The 21568-nt window shown below is 43.2% G+C and overlaps 1 long non-coding RNA gene across 3 annotated transcripts in view; it reads left to right on the plus strand.

The window, feature by feature from the left end:
* LOC135102136 (uncharacterized) overlaps positions 1–21568 on the plus strand; it is a 78490-nt gene that overhangs the window by 44125 nt on the left and 12797 nt on the right. Inside the window, exons 3-7 of one of the 3 annotated variants that reach the window (XR_010269538.1) lie at positions 3972–4094; positions 5290–5484; positions 5738–5829; positions 18993–19093; positions 19618–19710. This is a non-coding gene — a long non-coding RNA (uncharacterized LOC135102136). Of the gene's footprint in view, positions 1–3971; positions 4095–5289; positions 5485–5737; positions 5830–18992; positions 19094–19617; positions 20259–21568 lie in introns of all 3 variants that reach the window. The other 2 variants (XR_010269537.1, XR_010269536.1) reach the window with 2 other exon arrangements.

Here is a 21568-nt window from a genome sequence, read left to right on the forward strand (position 1 = left end):
CATCCGGGGTCACACGCCGGCCATCTTGCTTCGCGGAGGAGACAAAGGCACAGTGCCTCAGATGAGCGGCCGCCATTACGCCAAGAGATGGATGTGTGCTCGTAGCTGTGTGGCCTCGCCTGTCTTGCCGTTGGGTTGCCATGAGGCGCCCGCCTCGTCCGGTGGAGTAGGGGAGACGACGTTATGTCATCATTGGGAGAGAGAGAGAGAGAGAGAGAGAGAGGTGGCTGGGGAGAAAAGGAGAGAACAGGATAAAAGAAAGAATGAGGATGAGACAACAGACAGTAATGCGATGAGTCTCTCTCTCTCTCTCTCTCTCTCTCTCTCTCTCTCACACACACACACACACACATAGCTGTGATCCTTAAGAGCCAAATAACGGCGTAAATCTTTCCCTTTTCGTGAACCAAATTGCTCGTCTGTTCTTTTCAGAAAGTTTCTGATCCTAGTGAAGCTTGATCGAAAACTTGCTACTTTTTACTGAACAGGTTTTTGTTGTCTTCAAAGGTAAAACGATCAGATTTCTTTTTCTTCTCTTCTGCGTCTTTTTTTTTCTTCCTCCTTGTTTTTGTCATACAGAGCGAAATGGGATACTGAAGGCAAAATGAAAAAATCATTTTTTCTTTTTGTTTTGTAGCGTTAATGCGATTTTGACTGGTTTTCGTAATTACTCCCATTTCTATTATTATTATTATTATTATTGTTGTTGTTGTTGTTGTTGTTGTTGTTGTTCTCTTAGCTTACACTTATTATTTATTGTTTTCCCTCATTCCTCCTCGGCCAGACCTGCGCCTTCCTGTCCTCATCGTCTTACTTCACATCTTCATCTTCCTCAAGGCTGTGCACTTTCCCTCCCGCTCCTCTCTTTCACAAGTCGTCTGCTGAACAATTTCACATCCAGTTACTCTTCAAGAGACTTACAATTTCCTGAAAGATTACACCACAAAGAGGATAAATACAACTCGGGGAAGGAGATGGTGACTTGCATATAGAAGGGAAATTAATTTTAAAAGGAAAAGAAATGATATTCTCTGCTTAACATTTTCGTTTGCTAAAAAGTTTGGCAATATTCTTTTCCTCACTTTTTTTTTTTTTTTTCGTTTTATTTACGTTATTTTTTCCTTCCGATGTTAAGCGTGAAGGACGAGGCTGTTCATTTCACTCGCTTCCTTGCAGAAAAAAAAAAGTCAGTCCTTCATTCGTCTCGTCTGAGGCAGTGATTTAGTTGGACATTAATTCTTTGCTTCTAGAGAAAATCCAGAGCTTTAGCTTTTGTTTGGCCTCTCGAAACACTTCATGAAGGACAAGAGTTGTACTGAGAAAAGGAGAGATGGCGGGGGAGAGGGAAAAACGGGATTAAAATGAAAGTAAGAGAGAGAGGATGAGACGAGACAGTGGTGTGATGGGGTGAGAGTGAGAATGAAATCGAGAAGAAAAGGGGAGTGATTAATGAACGAGGAGGAGGAGGAGGAGGAGGAGGAGGAGGACAAAGGTGGCATGGCTATTGGAGAGGAAAGCTGGTGCTCCTTGGCCCCATTGGCGGAGAGGCTGCGAGATCCTTTGTGAGATTTATTATTGCCGCCAGTGTGTGTGTGTGTGTGTGTGTGTGTGTGTGTGTGTGTGTGTGTGTGTGTGCACTGAAAAGAATTATGGACAATGGAGAAATTGTAGCGGGGAAGGTGGCATGGCAGGGAGAGAGGACGACTATCACCACGCGGAGGTAGGCGGCAGGCATCCTTCGCTAGGCGGTCAGCTGTAGCATTGTGGCGTAAACCAACATGAGATATTACCAATATAAACTTGACACACACATTGCGAGCAGTCATTAATGCTAAAAAGGAAAGAATCTGTTGAACTACTATTAGGTGTGTGGGACGAAAGAGACTGAAGGGCCGGCTTTGAGTCACAAATAACAACTGCATTCACTCTCCTCTGACACACGAGGCTAAAGGCTGTATTCGTTTCAATGGGAGCTTGCACACGGGCGTTCGGTTACGCGCGCACGCAGGTCCTGCTGCCATATCAGTCATTACTTTCAGCTGGGGGTGAGAGGCCAGTCACCCATCCCGTCCCGCTCATGTGGATAGAACTCTGGTGTGTACTGCATTTGGGTGTGATGTAGCAGTTTTATTGTTTATAGTAAATGTGTATAGATACTACAAGAAAGAATTGATATAGTACATGCATGCATACATCGCGTAGCCTACTACAATTAATTAATGAACTAACATTTTCAGACGACTAGAATGGCAGACTATCACAACACGGAAGAACTTATTTCCGAAGTAGGGAAGAGGCCTGTCCTGTGGGATCCTACGACCGAAGAATATAAAAACAGGAACAAGAAAGCAGATGCATGGATAGAGGCTGGAGGCAGGGCGAGAAACGCGAACGCGGGGCAAACGCGTGTACAAAAAATATGACGCGTTCTGTGCGTCCGTTCGACGCGCGTACAAAAACGCTCGTGTGTAAGCAGCCTAACAGCATCCAGGATAGCATAGAGCTCACACAACGTTGAGCTGGAGTGGTCTCCGAGCCGACGGCCGAACCAGCCACCTGGAGGTGGTTCCAAGTCAGGTGAGAAAACCGCACCACCAGCCGCTCCATCCGACTGGAGAAACCTGTCAGTGTAGAGGCGATGAGGAGCTGTGATGGAGGACGTCACTGTCGCCACGTGTTTCAAGGCCAGCTGCAGCTGGAGAGGAGGCAGATCTGACTTGGTTGTAGGGGTAAAGCTCACCTCAGGCGCTGGTAGCATCCACGGGGGTGGGCCTGGGGACACGGCAGCGGCAGAAACTTGCAAATTAAGGCTCCTAAGCAAAGAGGAAGCAGACACAATAAGTCGGCGACCAGTGGGCAGAATAGGAGGGACTGGTGGAGTGGGGCCAAGAGAGGTCCTGATCAGCTGCGTGTAGTGTGGCGAGAGAAGTGGAAAGTGAAGACACTTCACTGTGAGGCAAGTAACATTTGAATATATTCTATCAACTAAGGGCGGGAGCCTCAATTCACGCTGCATGTTTACGATCCTGGTGGTCACGGGGCATCCAACAATGATTCTCATCGCTCTATTCTGAAAAATTTGCAGAGGCTCTAAAGCAGCCCGAGGAAGTTGAATCAAGGCAGGGGAGAGATAATCAACAACAGAGTGAATGAAAGTGACATAGATAGTACTGGTCACAAAAATGCAGATGCCGGAGATGTTGGTGAGCCACTGAAGAGGGCGAAGTCGTCGCTGGAGACGATCCAATAGGTCACTAATGATGGGATGGGGCTGACGCCGGGCAGGGAGGACTGCTGAGATCTTGACTGGAGCTCCGAGGTAACTGTACTGAGAGAATAGGGGGATGACGCTGCCACCAACGGTGAAGTCCGGCATTGCAACAGGGAGGGCTTTTCCTGATACCCTGTGCCCTGCGTGGCATCGGTTGCTTTTGTGTGAGTGTGGATTGGTGGGTGTGGTGCGCGAATGAGAGTGTGTGAGTGCACCATTTGCTTTAGCTGATAACTGTAATTAATTATCTCCATCTTATGGTGGCTGAGTCACGAACTGGAGTGTCGGAGAGATGCAAGACATCCAGCCAGGCGAGGGGAAAAAAGGCGCCGTGAAGTTGTGGTGTTTGCAACTCACAGGCTCTCCACTGAAATAGCAAATAGTGACTTTATTTGACGGGAGGAAAAAAAGTTATAGTATGGCTTTTATAATGCTATTTTTTGAAAGAGTGGATGTGATGTTGGAAAGGAAGATGGCGGACAGACGTTCCTTGATTTTTATTTGATACCTTGCGTAGTTTAACTTCGTATTTTTCATATTCCTTTCAGTGCAATTTCTACGCTTTATTTAGGTCAAAGCTGCCTTAACATCAGCTCGACACTCAATGCAATAAATATGCACACATAAAAAAAAATATATACATTAAGGCTGTACTCAGGTAGAATATAACAACCATGCTGATAATCCCTTTTCTTTGCAGGTAAGTGTGCCGTCACCTGTGTTCACGGAGGTCAAGGTAAGAAGCCACTGACCCACCACTCCTGCCCGCCACTCCGTCTGCTCGCCTTCACTTGGGTTCGGTGGAGGTGTTTCATCGCCTTCGGTAAGACCTTGATTCGAGCGGAAAAGCTTTGGTCTTCGACGAGTCCATAGTAACTGCGACCCGTCTGAATTAACTAGCAGTACTTGGTTTAATTTCGAGCAATACGGCGAGGTCTGAGGTCTGTAAGGATACCTAGCGGGCAGCTCAGTAGCCTATTCACGGCCAGGCAGGCAGACAGAACAACACTTCTTTAAGTCAGGCCGCAGCAATCATTGCCTCCTCCGGTCAGGGTCCAGAAAAGTTTGTAACGAGGGATCACTGGAGGCTGATAGGCGTTAGCAGAGTTGTCATCTGTGGTGCGTAGGGACTGGCGGAGTTCCGGTACAAACCAATGGGAAAATAAGCACGCTAGGTATCAGAGTCAACAGAGTCTGAGGTGAAGTGAAGAGGGAAGGTGTGCACGTTGTGGTTGCCGGCAGAGAGAGAGAGAGAGAGAGAGAGAGAGAATGGTGGGGAAGGAGAGAATTGCCAATATGACGTGTGGGGAAGTCTGAGAGTGTTGGATGAAAAAATAAACTACAAACTACTGCGATGATGGTGATTTGCTCCGAACGAGACCAAGACGACTTTACATAAGGAAAATTGCGGCCTATTAACTGCTAACAAACTTTTCCTGGGATGTGGCGGGCGGGAGAGCCATTATTACCACATGTGAGTGTGTGTGTGTGTGTGTGTGTGTGTGTTTGGGATAATAATAATAATAATAATAATAATAACGTAATTTTTTATCATATTGACAATGATGACAATGATTACTAATAACAATGATAACAAATTTACTAATACTTTTACTACTACTGCTACTGCTGCTGCTGCTGCTGCTACTACTACTACTACTACTACTACTACTACTACTACTACTACTACTACTACTACTACTAATAATAATAATAATAATAATAATAATAATAATAATAATAATAACAATATTGTAAACCTTTCATGATAACGACAACGATGACGATGATCCATAATAATAATAATAATAATAATAATAAGAGTAAGCGGTGATCAGGTGACCTCAGATGTAGGGCCTGAGCACCAAGTGACAGCAACCCACAGAGAACAGTGGGGAAGGGAGGGCGTAGAGGAGAGCAGTGGGAGGAGTGGAGGTAGCAGCGGCAGGGAGAGGGAGGGTAAGGAGGAAACAGCGCGCAGGAACAAGCTCACTAATCACGCCTTGTTTGCCACACAGGTACTCTCAGGTGCGGGAACATGACAAGAGGTGGCGGCGTTGGCAGCTGGTAATACACCCTCACAGGTGACCAAGGGCAGTACCGTCGCCAGGTGGCCACACAGCCCCCCTCCTCATACTGCTGGTGAACCTCAACGTGACAGATGACCTCACTAAGGTTACAGGTCGCAGAGATTACCTGTATTTACATCTAAGGTATCTGGTATTTAATAACCTGTCTTATTTTACTGGTAAGGATGCTTTTTTTCTTTTTTGGCAAGTGTTTTCTTAATTTTCCTTATTTTCCTTACTTTTTTTTATGTTGAGTGTTCTGTTGCAATGATTTAGCACGTCTGTTCCTCTGGTATATCAGTTAATTATCCTACACTAAAGCAATTCTATATGCATGACATGTTGATTAATCTCAACACCTGCATTTTTCTTATTTGTCTAATTATTCACTCTACAGGTAAGAGAGAGATAATTCAGTTACAGCTCATCCGTTGATGACTTTATACACCTGGTTTACCTTTATCCAGCTACTAATCCCACAAGTAAGAGGTGAGGGAATGACCTGCTTCTCTCCCACATATTTCTCTTTTATTCTCTCTCTCATCACATTCTCCTTATATTCTCTACACTCTCTCCTCCTCTCCCTCCATCATATTTCTCCCACTATTTCTTTATTCCACCCTTTCCTCTCTATCCCTCATCTTTCCACACTTTCTTCCCTCATTTCCTCTATCTTCATTTTTCCTTCGGCCTCTATTTTTTTTTTTCACCTCCTTCTTTTTTCCTCTTTTCTGTTCTCTTCCTGCTTTCATTTCTTCCTGTCTTCATTTATACTTTCATCCCCCATCTCTTCCTCTTTATTCCTCATCTTTCCTCTCTTTTATTACTCCTCCTCCTCCTCCTCCTCCTCCTCCTCCTCCTCCTCCTCCTCCTCCTCCTCCTCGTCGTCCTCCTCCTCCTCCTCTTCTTCACTAGGCAGCAGAAAGCAATTATCTTCTTTATCAAGTTTTCTTCCTCACCTCACTTTTCTTCACTTTCCGTCAAACAATCCTTTTTACTTCATTTAACTCTCTCTCTCTCTCTCTCTCTCTCTCTCTCTCTCTCTCTCTCTCTCTCTCTCTCTCTCTCTCTCTCTCTCTCTCTCTCTCTAGCCAAGCAGTTGATGGTCGTTTTGTGAAAACTAAAGAAGTAGTTAATGGCAGAGATAATTATCTACATGATTAACAGTAGTTAATTAACCCTTCAGACAACCTTCTCGTACCTTGAGAAGTTAATTAAAGTACTACAAAAATATTATAATCAAGTAATTAATTCTTCCCCCGTAAAATGTCATTGAAGGATACCAGCTTTACTAAGTGTTACTGAGGAAAACCCTTTATACCTCACGTGATGTCACGGTGACAGTGTTAATTAAGAGTATACCTAATGAAGTATTGGTTATCCCTCTCCTGGATCCTTGAGGCAGCGAGAGTGACGAAACAGGTGTAACCCGCGCGCTGCCGGCCACTTTTATCCTAAACCAACCCGTGCTGCCAGCCAATTTTGCATATTTTTTTATGCTTTCAAAAAATCCTAAATCATGTAAAAATAATGAAAACACGAGAAAAGTTGTCTTAGAAAGTAAAAAAAAAACAAAAAAATAATCACCTGAGAAGTTGTCTGATGTTGGTGCGCATATAGTGTGATGCTGATACTCGTAGTGTGCTCGGTGCTATCCATTTTTGATCAACACCAGTATTCGTAAATTATGTTATGTGACCTCGGTAATGGATTATTTGTTTATATATTACATATATCAACACTATCAATATGCATAGACTATGCATAGGTAGGCTACTCGTATGATAGTAGTGCTTGGTACATTTTTACATTTTCACTCAGCTGTACATAGTCTTTGTCATGTACAGAATCATCATCAGACATGTCTGATAACATTTCATCAATACTAGAAGAAAGTAAAGCAGAGATAATCTCATCACAACCCACGGCGGCGCGCCATGACTGCTTCCTCCGGTGGTTGTACAAGCTGTCATGAGTCTGACGTGATCGCCGCGCCGCGCGCCGCCTGGGGGCCACTCAAGGAGCATACAAACAAACTAACACATTCAGTGCGTAGGGTGGAGCTTGGGGTATACTTAGTGTGTTTTTTATGAAGTTATTTAGACAAATAAACATACTAGAATTTTTTTTAGATTGCCGTCGTGAATATACGGCGGTGGCACTGAGCGCGGGTAAGCTAGATGCCGTAAATTTACGGCGGTGGCACTGCGCGGGTTAAACGGAGACTTGTGTGCTCCCACTCCGTGACGCAATGCCTCCTCGGTTCCCGTTTTCTCTCGGAGAACATAATCTGATGGGTCTTAAAATTACTCTGTTCCTCATTTAATGTATAGTATCAGTTAATCTCCACCCCCCCCCCAGACTGCTTCTTTGAGTCAGAATTATGGAGGAAAGTTGAGGAATAGTGACGTAGGAGTTCATAAAAGCGAGCAAACAGAACTCTTGCAAAGAACCAAAGCGATAAAAGAAAAACGAGTGTGTAAGAAAACGGTCAGATATTCGCGTAGACTCAAATAAAATAAATGAAAGATGCACGTTTCCTAGAAGGCAAGAGGAGATGAATCGTGAGTGCATGAAGATACCGTTCCCTTCCCTTTCTTTGCCTCTCTTTGTACTTTGAGTCTCAGCAGAGCACACGAGGCACAACTGGTGACGGTTTACAGATCATTAGTGCCTCAAGACTGCCCTGGCCGAAAGGGAGAGCACACATTACAGAAAAATACAAAAAATAAATAAAAAGAAGCCTTATAATATTGAGCGCTGTAAAGAGAAATGTAGTTACCTATATTCCCAAAGGTCTCGAAGGTACTTTCAGGTAAGCCTGTTGTGAATACATCAGCGAAATATAATAGGTATGAACGTGTTTGAAGTGGAAAAGGAGTTTGGTTCGTGTTATGAGTGAATGCAAGTGATGTTAAAGCAAAGAAAAAAAAGCAGCAAAGTATGCAGGTGTTTCGAAATGTGTTAAGAGAAGAGTACCTGTAGAAATAGGTGTTTCTGAGACTTAAAAAAGTAGTTTGTTGATATTAAGAGTGGATGCAAAGGAGGGTAATGCAAAGATTTAGTGTTCGTAGTGTTAAAGAATAAAATAAATGTACGCAGATGTTTCCAGCAGCTGTAGAAAAAAAAATGAATGTATGTAGAAATAAGAGTATGTAGCAAAATGTGTGGATGTGGAAAAAAGAAATAAAAAGAAATGGGCACGCTATATCTGTTTGCACACATACACACACACACACACACTCACACACGTCATAAAAATGCATGAAACCAATAATGTTAATACAAATAAAAAGAAAAAAAGTGAGAAATATGAAAAAAAGAGAAAAAAAAATATTACAGTACCACGTAGATTAAATGAAAAGAAAAAAAAAAAAAGAATTATTAACTTTATTTTCATGTTTTTTTTTTGTTTTTTTTTTTAGATTATTTTGCAGGTTTGGGTTACTTTCCAGAACCTCACTATTCTAGACTGTGTTTTTATGATTTCCTTATTTACGCAATTATTCCTCAACAGACCAAACATTTTGTCAGATTTCATTCCATGATCTTAATGCTTTAGGCGATTTTTTTTTTTTTTCTATAATTTTACTGTTTTGCACCAAAGGCCAAGTATTTTGGGATTTTTTTTTTTCCATAGGTGGTTGGTGATATTGTCTTATATGTCTTTACTGTGCGGGTTATTTCCGTTCATATTTTTTTTCTCTTTTTACACTAATTTTATCAATAACTTTCATATTTTGGGCAGTTTTCGTTGATAACTTTCCTGTTCGGGCTATTTCTTTCCACATTATTCCTCTTTTTGTGCTGTTTTCATTTATAATTTTTCATATTTTGGGTTGTTTTCTTCTGCTTCTTTCTTGTGTAATGCTATTTTCATCCATAACCTTCTTTATTTTTAGCTATTTTCATTTTGTGTTTTTTTTTTTATTAGAATCTCAAAATTTTCACCGCGATCGTCTTTTTATTGCTCAGTCCCTTTTTTTTTTATTCTCCTCCTTCGCTCTTTTACATCGCGGTGGTCATCTTTTCTGTCAGCGATGTTAAAAAATGACAGTATCTTTCGCCGCCGCCACACCACAACCAAAAAATAAATACCAGAAGCGTCACTGTTTTTGCTCTCTCTCTCTCTCTCTCTCTCTCTCTCTCTCTCTCTCTCTCTTCCTGCGTGGTGGAGGAATTCTTCAATGCTCCTCACCTTGAATTTGCTTTATGAGTGAGACGTTCAAATTTAAATATTTCTCTTTATAATCTCTCTCTTTCTCTCTCTCTCTCTCTCTCTCTCTCTCTCTGGACGTCAGGTAGCTCAGTTCTTTATGGCACAGTTCTTTATCCGTGCCCTAAGGTTCCCAGTTCGATTCTGCTGTAGAGGGGAACTTAAATACAAAATTGTTTACTGATCAGTCTACCTGTCCATTCCAAGCCACGGCAGCACTGTCACCCTGACCACTTCAGGTCCTCGCCTGCTTCAGTATGACTTGAACTGTTGCAGAGGGAAGGTTTCAATACGCTTCTCATTATTTTCACTAATCTTTTGGACTGCATTCTTTGTGGAGTGGCACCTTCACTGGGTCTTCCCTTATGCTCCTACAAACCTGAATGCAGAGCCGTGTTGATTACTTGCGCCAAGCCACGCCAGGTGAAGCTTCAAGCAAATTTAGCAACGTAATTAGTGAGGACGCACCAGCTCTCTCACCTCCCGCGGCGCCTCCTGCAGGAAGGGAGTGGCACTCATAATAGTAATAATAATAATAATAATAATAATAATAATAATAATAATAATAATAATAATAATAATAACAATAATAATAACAATAGAAATAGTAGTAGTAGTGGTGGTGGTGGTGGTCGTGGCGGTTGTGATAGTAGTAACTACAAGAACAGCAATAACAATAATAAATGCGTTGCTATATTGGCAATTAATAAGCAGACAAGTCTAGTAAGTTACATATAAATGAGCTGTGTTAATAATTTGGTGCATTTTTTTAGTAGGCACAATATAAATGTATAATAGCAATAGAGTGAAGAAGGTGAAGGAAATGACACGCTGCGTGAATAAAGGTGACGATGAAGTAACACTCATCGAATACACGCACTGCAACAAACAACACCAAATGCAACAGCTGCTCACTGGCCGGTGTTAATTGATGCACTCTATCCGATATGTCTGTATGTCACTCTGTATGTTTGTCTGTCTGTCTGTATGTTATGTTTGTATGTTATGCATGCATATTGCTGTCTCTCTGTTTCTGTGTCTGTATTTATTTATCTTTCTGTCTGTCTGTCTGTCTGTCTGTCTGTCTGTCTGTATGTCTGTATGTATGTATGTATGTATGTACGTACGTTTCTGTTTACGTGTCTGCCCCCCCCCCTCTCTCTCTCTCTCTCTCTCTCTCTCTCTCTCTCTCTCTCTCTCTCTCTCTCTCTCTCTCTCTCTCTCTCTCTCTCTCTCTCTCTCTCTCTCTCTCTCTCTGTTTACTGTAGAGTGTGAATTGTGTGACAATATTACGTACAGCTACACTAAGGGAAGGTGATGGTTGAAGGGTACAGAAAGTCAGTGAGTCAGAATGCACCATCACTTGTTGGTCACTGCATGCAACATGACCTAGGCTATTCAGGTATGCGCTCGCTTTCAAGTTGAGGTGGAGCGGCCTTTTCTGAAGCCACATTACTTTGGCGACAGCAGTTGGTGCTGCTCGAGGTGTTCAGTGAGCTTCTCGCTTATGATCCTCTCCAAGATGTTACTGAGTACGGAGAGGAGCGAGATTGGCTGGTAACAAGGCCGGTAGTTACCTGGCTCAGACCTCGACTTCTCTTTATGCACGGGTGTGTCGCGCCTCCTTCCATAGTGACGGCCAGACCCCTCGCTGCAAACAGCAGGGAAACATTTGTGCGAGAGGGCCAGCGAGCTCAACAGCACACTTTTTGAGATGTGGGGTCACGCTGTCAAGACCAGGGGCCTTCCTGGTGTTGACATCCCTCAGGTGTCTTCTGATGGCGTCCTCAGAGATGGCAACGCCCTCCAGTCTCGAGGCAGTAATTTAAGGTGGGGGAGGGCGGGCAGTTGCCTGTCTGGCTCTGGAGTTGTCATTTTTTTCAGCAAACTGGCGGGCGAGGAGGTCTGCTTTTTTTTGACTGGAGACGGCCATATCCCCGTCAGGCTTCCTCAGGGCGGGGATACGTTCATGAGAGGAGACACCTTGCCTCTCCTTTACTAATCCCCACCACTGTTTGGCATCAACCTGGTTGGAGGCCAGCTTCCGCCTCATATTCGCCTCGCACCTTGCCTTGGCCCACTTCACTGTCTTTATCATGATCTTGCACGTTCTTCTGTGTGGGGCTTTGTTACACTGTGCCTCCTGCACCGCGTCCAGGCTTTGTACTTTTGCTCAGCAGCAGTCTTGCACCTGTACCCGAACCAGGAATGGTCCTTTGCGCTGGTTGAGTACGTCCTGTGTGGCACGTGTTGCTGCTGCAGTGTGCAGAGGACAGTAGTGAGGGCGGTGGTGTCATGGTGCGGGTCCCCGGTGAATATTGTGTCCCAATCTGTCAGGGCCAGGGCCTGCCGCACTGCCACCCAGTCGGCGCGGTGCCACAGCCAGGTGGCTTGCTGGTGATCCTCGTCACGCGCCGGGGCAACGCTGACGGTCGTGAGCACGGCATGATGGTCAGAGCTGCCCACACAGTCGAGAGGGAAGCACTGAACACATTCTTGAGGCAGGTCCGTCACCACTGGGTCCAGGGAGCCTCCACGCTGGTGTGTGGGAAAGTCCACATGATTGTGGAGTCCCTGCACTGCTGTGAGCTCTCTCTCTCTCTCTCTCTCTCTCTCTCTCTCTGACCGACAGAAGAAAAAAAAAGCATATAATATTGTAGTTTGGTTTTGTTGCAGTACTATATACAAATACAAATAAAAATTTATGGTACGATCGTCTTTAGTAATGACTTTGTAGGAGTTTCAACATTTCCTTGTCACTGTATGAAGGAGGAAATCCGGACAGGGGAACTGCTTGAAGGGGGAAAAGACGAAAAGAAGTTTGTGAACAAGTGCTTTACAGGATCTGTTTCATCGCTATTTGTGGCTAATCATTCACCTAAGTCTTCAGCAGCGCACATATATGTTTATCAACACTCCTTTGGCTGTTCTGAGCATCCGCAGTTCGCAGGACAGCCAGGAACACAACATGCTGAACACGTCAACAAGGAGTGGACAGCTTAGTCACAGCCACCAACAAGGGCACAGCTAATTGGCTAACAACAAAACACCTGCAACAAATGCATACTTTGTACCAATTAAGCTTCCCTGTTCAGTACTCACCGAGCTGCTCAGCGCCTCGTCACTTACACCCACTGCTACCTTCTTAACTCTTGTGTGGGCTTCAGTGTACGTCACTGTCCAGCGGCACAAATACGCAATCAGACACCTCTCCCATCCCTTAAAACTGACTGGTAACTACAAGCCGGCTAGCCGTTCTGTCATTTATGTATTCTCTCTCTCTCTCTCTCTCTCTCTCTCTCTCTCTCTCTCTCTCTCTCTCTCTCTCTCTCTCTCTCTCTCTCTCTCTCTCTCTGACCAGTGATGATTGGTATATTTATTTATTTTTTTTATTTATTTATTTTTTTTTTGCTGAATATGAATAAAATATTTTTTTTCGTGATGAAAATATTACATATAAACTTTAAATAAAGACCTTATTAGTGAGCCACACGAATGGTTTTACGGATTAGGCTACACAACATTTGCTATAAGTTATCAATACATTGTCAACACATTTATTTTTTTTTTGTAATATTTATTTATTTTTTTTATGTAGGAAGGATACTGGCCAAGGGCAACAAAAATCTAATAAAAAAAATGCCCACTGAAATGCCAGTCCCATAAAAGGGTCAAAGCAGTAGTCAAAAATTGGTGGATAAGTGTCTTGAAACCTCCCTCTTGAAGGAATTCAAGTCATAGGAAGGTGGAAATACAGAAGCAGGCAGGGAGTTCCAGAGTTTACCAGAGAAAGGGATGAATGATTGAGAATACTGGTTAACTCTTGCGTTAGAGAGGTGGACAGAATAGGGGTGAGAGAAAGAAGGAAAGTCTTGTGCAGCGAGGCCGCGGAAGGAGGGGAGGCATGCAGTTAGCAAGATCAGAAGAGCAGTTGGCATGAAAATAGCGGTAGAAGACAGCTAGATATGCAACATTGCGGCGGTGAGAGAGGGGCTGAAGACAGTCAGTTAGAGGAGAGGAGTTGATGAGACGAAAAGCTTTTGATTCCACCCTGTATTTATTTTTTACCTTTTCTTTTCCTAGTATTATTTTGACTTTGCCTTCATATTGTATTGACAAGCCAAGAAAACGTTCAAAATGTTGACATGATCCACCGCTAGTCATATCGTTTCCTTTTTTTTGTCCTTCTTCTTATGCCCCGTAGAGCTATATTCTTCTTATTTTGTAAAAAAAAAAAAAAAAAACACACACAATTTCATGATATATCATTGTTAAGAGACGAATGATTATGAATGACATTTGGTATTATCGTACACCGAAGGCGGGACGTGGCGGGTGTGCGTAACATGCCATTCATCAATAATGCTCTCGCCTGCCTCTGTCTCTAAAGAAGCAAAGGTCCGTGTCCTGAAACGCTTTGCTCTCTCACCACGACTATTTTCAAAGGCTACAGAGATGATTAGCCAGGTTATGAAGAGTGTTTCTCCTGTTAGTGGCGTAGAAATGATATCTGCCATTACAACCACAGAAAGAACTCTTAGAATCCCGTGCAACTAACTAACTAGAGCCTTTTGAAAGTAGTGGAGGTGCGGTGTGGAAGTCTGTAGAGAGGTAAATGAGACCTCAGTGTGCTGGGAACTGACCCAACTTGGTGTTGTTATTTTACACTGCTATGCTATGCTGTGCTATACTGTGCTATGCTATGCTATGCTATGTTTGACCTTTAGGTGTCAAAAACCATAAACATACAGTATATCATGACTGCATTGTATTCTTAAGTCTGTAATCTCAATAACGTGTCATGCTGTGTCTTCACCCCGATGTATATTCTCCGCCGGGAAATATATGTAAATATTCAGATTACATCATGATATTGTTGTGACTTCATAATGTTACAAGCCACAGCAATGCGTCTTGCTGTGTTTTCTTGCGTCTCAAAGTCTATAAGTCTCAAGAATACATCTTGTCGTGACTCCACTCACGTGTAAATCTCTGAAAATAAATATATTCAAACATTCAGATTACATGACGACTGTTGTCTTCATCAAGTCTGCACTGTGTTACGTGTGGAGGACGACTTGAAAGAGCCTCGGGTCACTGACTGCTGCTGCTGCATAGTCCCCAGGCATGAACAGAGGACAGGGCTGGGCGGGACGAGGCAGGGATGGGTGGGAGAGGAGAGATGGAATTGAGGCGGGACTGGGAGCGTGGTTGGGTAGGAAAAGAAAAATGAGACTGGGGATGAAGATGAATGAAGGGTGGTGAGTGTTAGATAAGAAACGAAATTGAGGCGTGGGGGGGGATAGGCGAGCCGAGGGGAGGTGGTGAGGAAGGGAGGGATGTCATGGTTTGGATAAGAGACGAAACTGGTGAGGGTCGGGGAAAGGCGAAGTGAGGGGAAGAGAGGTGGTGAAGAGGGGAGCAGTTTCGTGGGCAAGGCGAGGTGACCAGGTTGTACTCACTAATCAAGGAGAGCAGAGGTCCTCACTCTCATGATAATTACACCAGCAAAGGTGAACATTTCATGACAGCTGTGGATAATCACCTGTTAGCATGCTTGGGCATCTAATACTTGTAATACGACTGTCGTGTTTGGCAACTAGTGAAGTATTTGTCTCGTGTTTTGTACACGAAACTTCGCATGCTTTACCGAAGAGAATTAACAAAGAAAATTCGCTTGTGTGTAAATTTTGTGAAAATTGTATGCTATATCATAAACTTAATTGAATAAAAAAATTAAGAAAAAAATTAAGGAGTAAATTTCTTTGTGTAGGTAATTTTTTTTTGTTTAGAAATTTTTCGCACCATATGACTTCAGTGTTGAAGCAAATTAAATAAACGAATTAATGCAGAACATTACAGAAAACATGAAGGCTATGAGGAGAAAGCACAAGAAGAACAGACTATAAGTCAGCAGGCAGTCTTTGATTCCTGCCCTGCCAAAACAATTGCAACATGTGACCGCTGTGTTGCAGCAAATTTAGTTAACCAATTAATGCAAAATATTTCATAAAACCTTAAGGACACGAGGAGGAAACAAAAGATAGGTCAGAAGATAGCAGATACTGTTTGACTCCTGCCTCGCCTGCCTTACCTGAATCTTATCTGCTCGTGTCTCACCTCAGCTTCCCTTCCCTTCCTCCCCTTCCCTCCCCTCACCTCACCTCTCCTCTCGTGGACTCAATCAGTTACACGTCAAAGCTCCCTTTATGGTGTTCCCCGTGATGGGCGGTTCTTAAGTTCAGTTTCGCGTAGTAACTTGATTGGGGAAAAGTATGATATGAGGCCCGATTTTTTTCTGAGGTGAATTGGTCATAAGAGCCTGATATCACCTCCCCGCCTGAACTTATTGCCTCAGGTCCCTCTCATTTTCTCGCCGCTGCTGTACCTGCCGTCCTTCACCAGCTGAGCGCCTTGATAGCTCCGCACGCCAACACACCGACCCTGCGCCAAAAAAAAGTCTCGTTTCGCTGTTTGTAATGTCCGAGCGCTGAGGTGTCGCTGTTTCATTCCAGGGTCTTTGTGTGTGTGTGTGTGTGTGTGTGTGTGTGTGTAATACGAGATGGTGATAAGTATTCGTGTCTTGCTTTTACCTTTTCCCTGCCGCGCTTGGTTGTGGTGGTGATGGTGGTGGTGCAGTGACGTGGTGCAAGCTGACGTGTCCATACCATCACTATCTCTCTCTCTCTCTCTCTCTCTCTGCTAAATTTTTCCCTGTTTTTGTGTTGTGGGACCATGTTATCGCCCGTCCTTCTCTGCTTCCTGCTAATTCTTCCACTTTCTCTCCTCTGCTTCCTGCTGATTCATCCCTACAGTACGTGTTGTGTGACCATAGCATCGGTTTTCCCCCTTATAGTCCTACTAATTCTTCCGGTTCCTTTTCACTGCTTTCTGCTAATTTTTCTCCTTCTTCTGTGTGTTTTGCCACCACCACCACCATCACCAAAAACTCCCCGACCCCTCATTACCACCACAACCATCATGCACTATCCGATCTCTCACCATCACCACCACCACCATTTAGCAGGCCGCCATTCCCGCCAGCAGCAGCAGGCACACGCAGGTAGTTCACGCCCGCTACGCCATGCTGGAAGGATGTGAGGCGCTGCAGATCACACACACACACACACGCACACACACACACACACACACACACACACACACACACACACACACACACACACACACACATCAATATTGCGATCAAACTAAAACGTTAAATACATGAGGTCCTTGCTTCTTTACTGCTTTACTTCATTACTTCTATGCAATACATCTCAGATCCAGCTTTAAAAATATTTCCTAACTAAAACCTTCACCATACAAACAAATCAAGTACAATTAAATTCCTGTTTCACAAGTATTATTTACCGAGGCCAAATCGTTGCTACCATCCCTACATCAAGCTTTATAAAATGTAGCACACACACACACCGCCACTCCCATTCCGTCATTTCATCCCGGACAGTATTCATTGTATCCTGAAGGCGACTGAGTCATTAGTGGCAGTTCCGGCAGCGTGCGGGAAGCCCCTCGCCACACACAGGATTATTTTTTATATTGCATCTTTAATCAGACTCTGAACAGCAGCCGCTTTTTAACTATTCACTTCCTGATAAATGCTGAAGCTCTCCTGTCAGTTATGGGTCCGTTTTCTTTCCTTTTTCTTCTCTTTTTCTGAGAAATGAAAAAAGCTACTTCAATTTCTTTCTTATCATTCTTTGGTCGTCCGTCTGTCTGGGTTTGTCTTTTTGTCCTTGTTCGTTTGTGTTTCTGTTTGTCTGTCTGTCTTGCTCTGTCTGTTCGACTCTCTCTCTCTCTCTCTCTCTCTCTCTTTCCAGGTATTAAGATAAGGTACCAAACCGGTTAAGAATACAGTAAGGAAGAAAAGCTGTTTGGGTGTTTGTTGATGAATATTCATAAACGTCGCTGAAAAGTCTTGTGTGGAAGAAAAGAAGGTACTTGTGTTAAATTAAGCTGAGATTCTGCCTCTTACAATGAAACAAAAAAAAAAAAGTAAATAAAACATAAGGTCAACATTATAAACGTAGCTTAGAAAGTCGTGTAAAAAGTTAAGGAAGGCTTTTTTAAATTAAGCTTAAAAGTTCTTGCCTTTACTGAAATATTGAAATTCTCCTTCACTTTTACTCAATATGAAATTGTAGGGAAAAAACAACAAGTCAGGTGACAAAAAATTTATGTACGTCGTTTTAGAAAGTGTTATAAGGAACGATACAAGGAATGTCGGATGGAATTACTTGGAGTCGTGAGGTGGTTTAAAAATTCCCTTCGCTAGTTAATCTGTGCCTCGTACTTACGTAACATAGAAAAGCAAGACAGAAAAAGAGAGAGAAAAAGAGAGAGCTAATTTAGATAAAATACCATAGCAGAGGAAGCTGAATAAAAAGAGTAAGGCTTGTTAAATTTCATCATGTGAAGTGGATTTATTTTTATGTTACTTTGTATTTATGTGAAATAGTGAGACAAAAACATATCAGGAGTCTGGTGAGTGTATTAACTTTCAGAAAATAATGTGTAAAAAGAAAAGTGTTGTGTATATTGACACTTGTGCAGTGGTGAGGCGACTGAGGAAGCTCCTGTCACCATTGAATTTCTGCCTTACTTTTAACTTAATATCTGTACGAACCAGTCAGGAAAAGTCAAGTGTGTGGTGAGTTTATTAACGCTGCTCCGGAAAGTATTGTAATATATGAAGTGGTTGAGAAGTCTCCCCTACTAGTGAATGCCCGCCTCGCACTTACCTAACATGAACTACTGAGACGAAAAATAAAGTCTAGTGATTTTACAAACGTATTATAACGTAGAAAAAAAGTGCAAAAAGTCGTGTTAAATTTAATTGCTGGGAGTGGTGTGGAGCTTAACCATTCTACGCCTCCACTGATGAATCTCCACCACACACTTACCTCACAGAGTATTAAGAGGGAGACAATAGCAGTGTTCATATGAGGTAACATAGAGTGTGGCATAAAAAGTCATGTTATATTTAATTATTCTGAGTAGTGAGGAGGGTAAACTTTTCACGCCTCCAGTAGTGAAGCTCCACCACACAATTGTGAAATATTAACAGGTAAAGGTCTCTGATGATCATATAAAGCATAATGAAACAAAGTAGCATAGAAACTCACGTTAGATTTGATTACCTTGACACGCACACACACAATAATTCTTCCATATACTCGTACTGGCCTCTTCCTGCACCCAACCATTCCCTTTCCACTGTTTCCATCCCCACCCAGCTATCCCCACACCCAACCTGTCATCCTCCTGCCTAGTCATCCCTCTCTCTCCTCCCCTGCCTTATCCACTATCCAGGTTATTCTCCACTCTGTCCTAGCCATCTCACAACCAGCCTGCCCTACACTACCTATCCATCCCTCGCTCGCCTGACCTTCCTCAACCTCTTGTGACGTCGCAGATCTCTAGATGGACGGTACGTGGAACTGAATCCTGAGACGAATCATCTTGGCAGCGCGAGACTCAAGGGACGAGGCTGATGTGATTATGTGTGGTGTAAATGTAAGTATGTAGCTTACCACAGATAGTTTTATGAATCTACAGGTATTCTGCAGTTTATTATTTCTTTATACTGATGAGTCTTGCGCATCAGATAACAATATTGGTCTCCCACCGCCGTTTCCTGTAGTGAGGGGTTGGCTCCATGTACGAGTCTCCTCTAGTTGTTTCTGTCCCTTGCATCTTCCTCTGTGACTCCCGTCCTTTGCACTTCTACCGCAATTTCTTCCCTCCATCTCACTCTGTCTCACTGTAAACATCAATGTTCCTGTGTCACCTCATCTTTGTTTTGTAAGTCATGTTAACTACTCACAGCCTGGTAATGACGAGTGAAACGCTCGAGCTGCTTCACTGCGTCACTCACTGTTCATGCTCATCTCTATCAGCGTCCACATCTCCTTTATTTACAGCCTAACTCTTATTTCCATATGAAAAAAAAAACTATGTTAGTATATAAAAATATGATACATTCGTGTGAATACAATTTCTTGGACAGATATAACGCCGTTGCTTCTATGTATTTACAGAGCAAGCCAGCGCCAAGTACATGAGTTGAGACGAAAAGACGCCGTGACGCAGTAGCTACGCCTCTGGTCTCGCGGACAGATCTGCCGCAAGAGGTGAGTTTTGTCCTGGCCGCGGAATTCCAGATAACGCAGGTGTTTGGGAGGGTGGATGATCAGCCAGGACTGAGTAGATGCTGAGTCTCGGGAGTGAACTATGTGGTGCAGGACTGTAGCGGTTATGCAGTCTCTTTTAACGAGACACATATCGTGGAGGAGGCTGGCGAGTGCTCTCAACACACGTGACGGAGCGGCGCCATGGTAACTGTGACCGTGGCCAGGAAGTCTCTTGTGCTGAACACTGCAATGTTGTGTTATCAAGACTGTGTATTGGTGCAGCGCATACAGTCGGATCACTAAGCGTGTTGTAGTGATGAGACTATAGCGAATGATTATTGATCGTTAGAAAAAACTATAGGCGTGACAATAATTCGGTGCTTGAGTTATACTAACGCAGCCGCCGCCATCATCACCGCCACCACCGCTACTGAGATTAAGTACATGATTCTTGTTCTCGTTAATAGTGATAGGAAAGAAATATCTCCATTTTCCCCCGTATACTGTGGAAGTGCTCCCTCAACACACCGCCGCCGCCGCTATGAGAGGTAAGTACATGATTCTTGTTCACCTTTATAGTGTTGTGTTGGTGGGTGGCTGCGGCTGTGATAGGAAGTATTATTGCACCGTTATGATAGCGTTGGTTGTGCGAGTGAGGTAACAACTCGGAACAATTCTTAGTATTAAAGGAAGGTCACATTGTTTGCTACAGAAGACCAGATGTCATGGAAATGGGGGGAGCGGTCTTTTCATGAATAAATAAAGACCAGGAAATTATATTTTTTACACGTATCGTTAAGGTGAAGTACCATGCTTAAACTAAACAACTTAAACTAAACAAACTGAACAGTATAATATCAAATGAAAACCATAGATATCCTCACCAGCACACACACCTACGGTACACTGAAGCCACAGAAAAGTCTTATAAAGGTACGGAAGAAACATTGAAAAGACACAAGATCCAGAACCCCGGCTGCACTTCGCTCCCGGCTTCACATTCCCGGCCAAAACCAGCCGAGAATTGCACTTTTTTTTTTAGTTATTATACAGAGAGAGAGAGAGAGAGAGAGAGAGAGAGAGAGAGAGAGAGAGAGAGAGAGAATGTACATGGTGTGTTTTTCTTCTTATACGCATTTCCAGCATTTATTTTTCTCCTGCCGCTGAAAATTATGACCACGCTGCCAGGGACTTTGTTCTTACTCTCACCATTTTTCAGTCCAGTCCACTAATGCAGGAGTAAAGCCACATTTTCTCTCTTTAATCTCTTGTAATTGTCAACACCACAAGGATCTCCATTACTTCTTATTTAAGCCATATTTCCTCTCTTTAATCTCTTGTCAACACCACAAGAATCTCCATTACTTCTTATTTAAGCCACATCTTCTCTCTTTAATCTCTTGTCAACACCAGAAGAATCTCCATTATTTTTATTGATATTCCTGTGACTTGAATTAGTTCAGTGAAGGAATACCATGACACACCTAGAACTGGTCGTGGTGTCTGGAAATTTTCGTTTTGTTGTTTTTATATGTAAACACGAAGGTAGTTTGGATTCTGGTTTATAATGATGGTAATAGCAGTAGTAGTAGTAGTAGTTGTTGTTGTTGTGATATTAATATTAGAAGTAGTGATAATCGCAGCAGCAGCAATAGTAGCAGTGTACTTTCAGTACATAACCTACACAGCACCAGTATAGTTCTTAGCTCCACCACCACCACTACCACCACTTCTACTATCCAGCATGTCAGTGGGCGGAGTTTTGGAGATTCACAAGACACACAATACTCTTATATTTAAAACATTTTCCCAACCCCTGGCATGTCTTGTGCGGCGTAAATAATGAAACAAGAGGGTC

The sequence above is a fragment of the Scylla paramamosain genome, chromosome 7 (assembly GCF_035594125.1).
Source record: "Scylla paramamosain isolate STU-SP2022 chromosome 7, ASM3559412v1, whole genome shotgun sequence".
Taxonomy (NCBI): domain Eukaryota; kingdom Metazoa; phylum Arthropoda; class Malacostraca; order Decapoda; family Portunidae; genus Scylla; species Scylla paramamosain.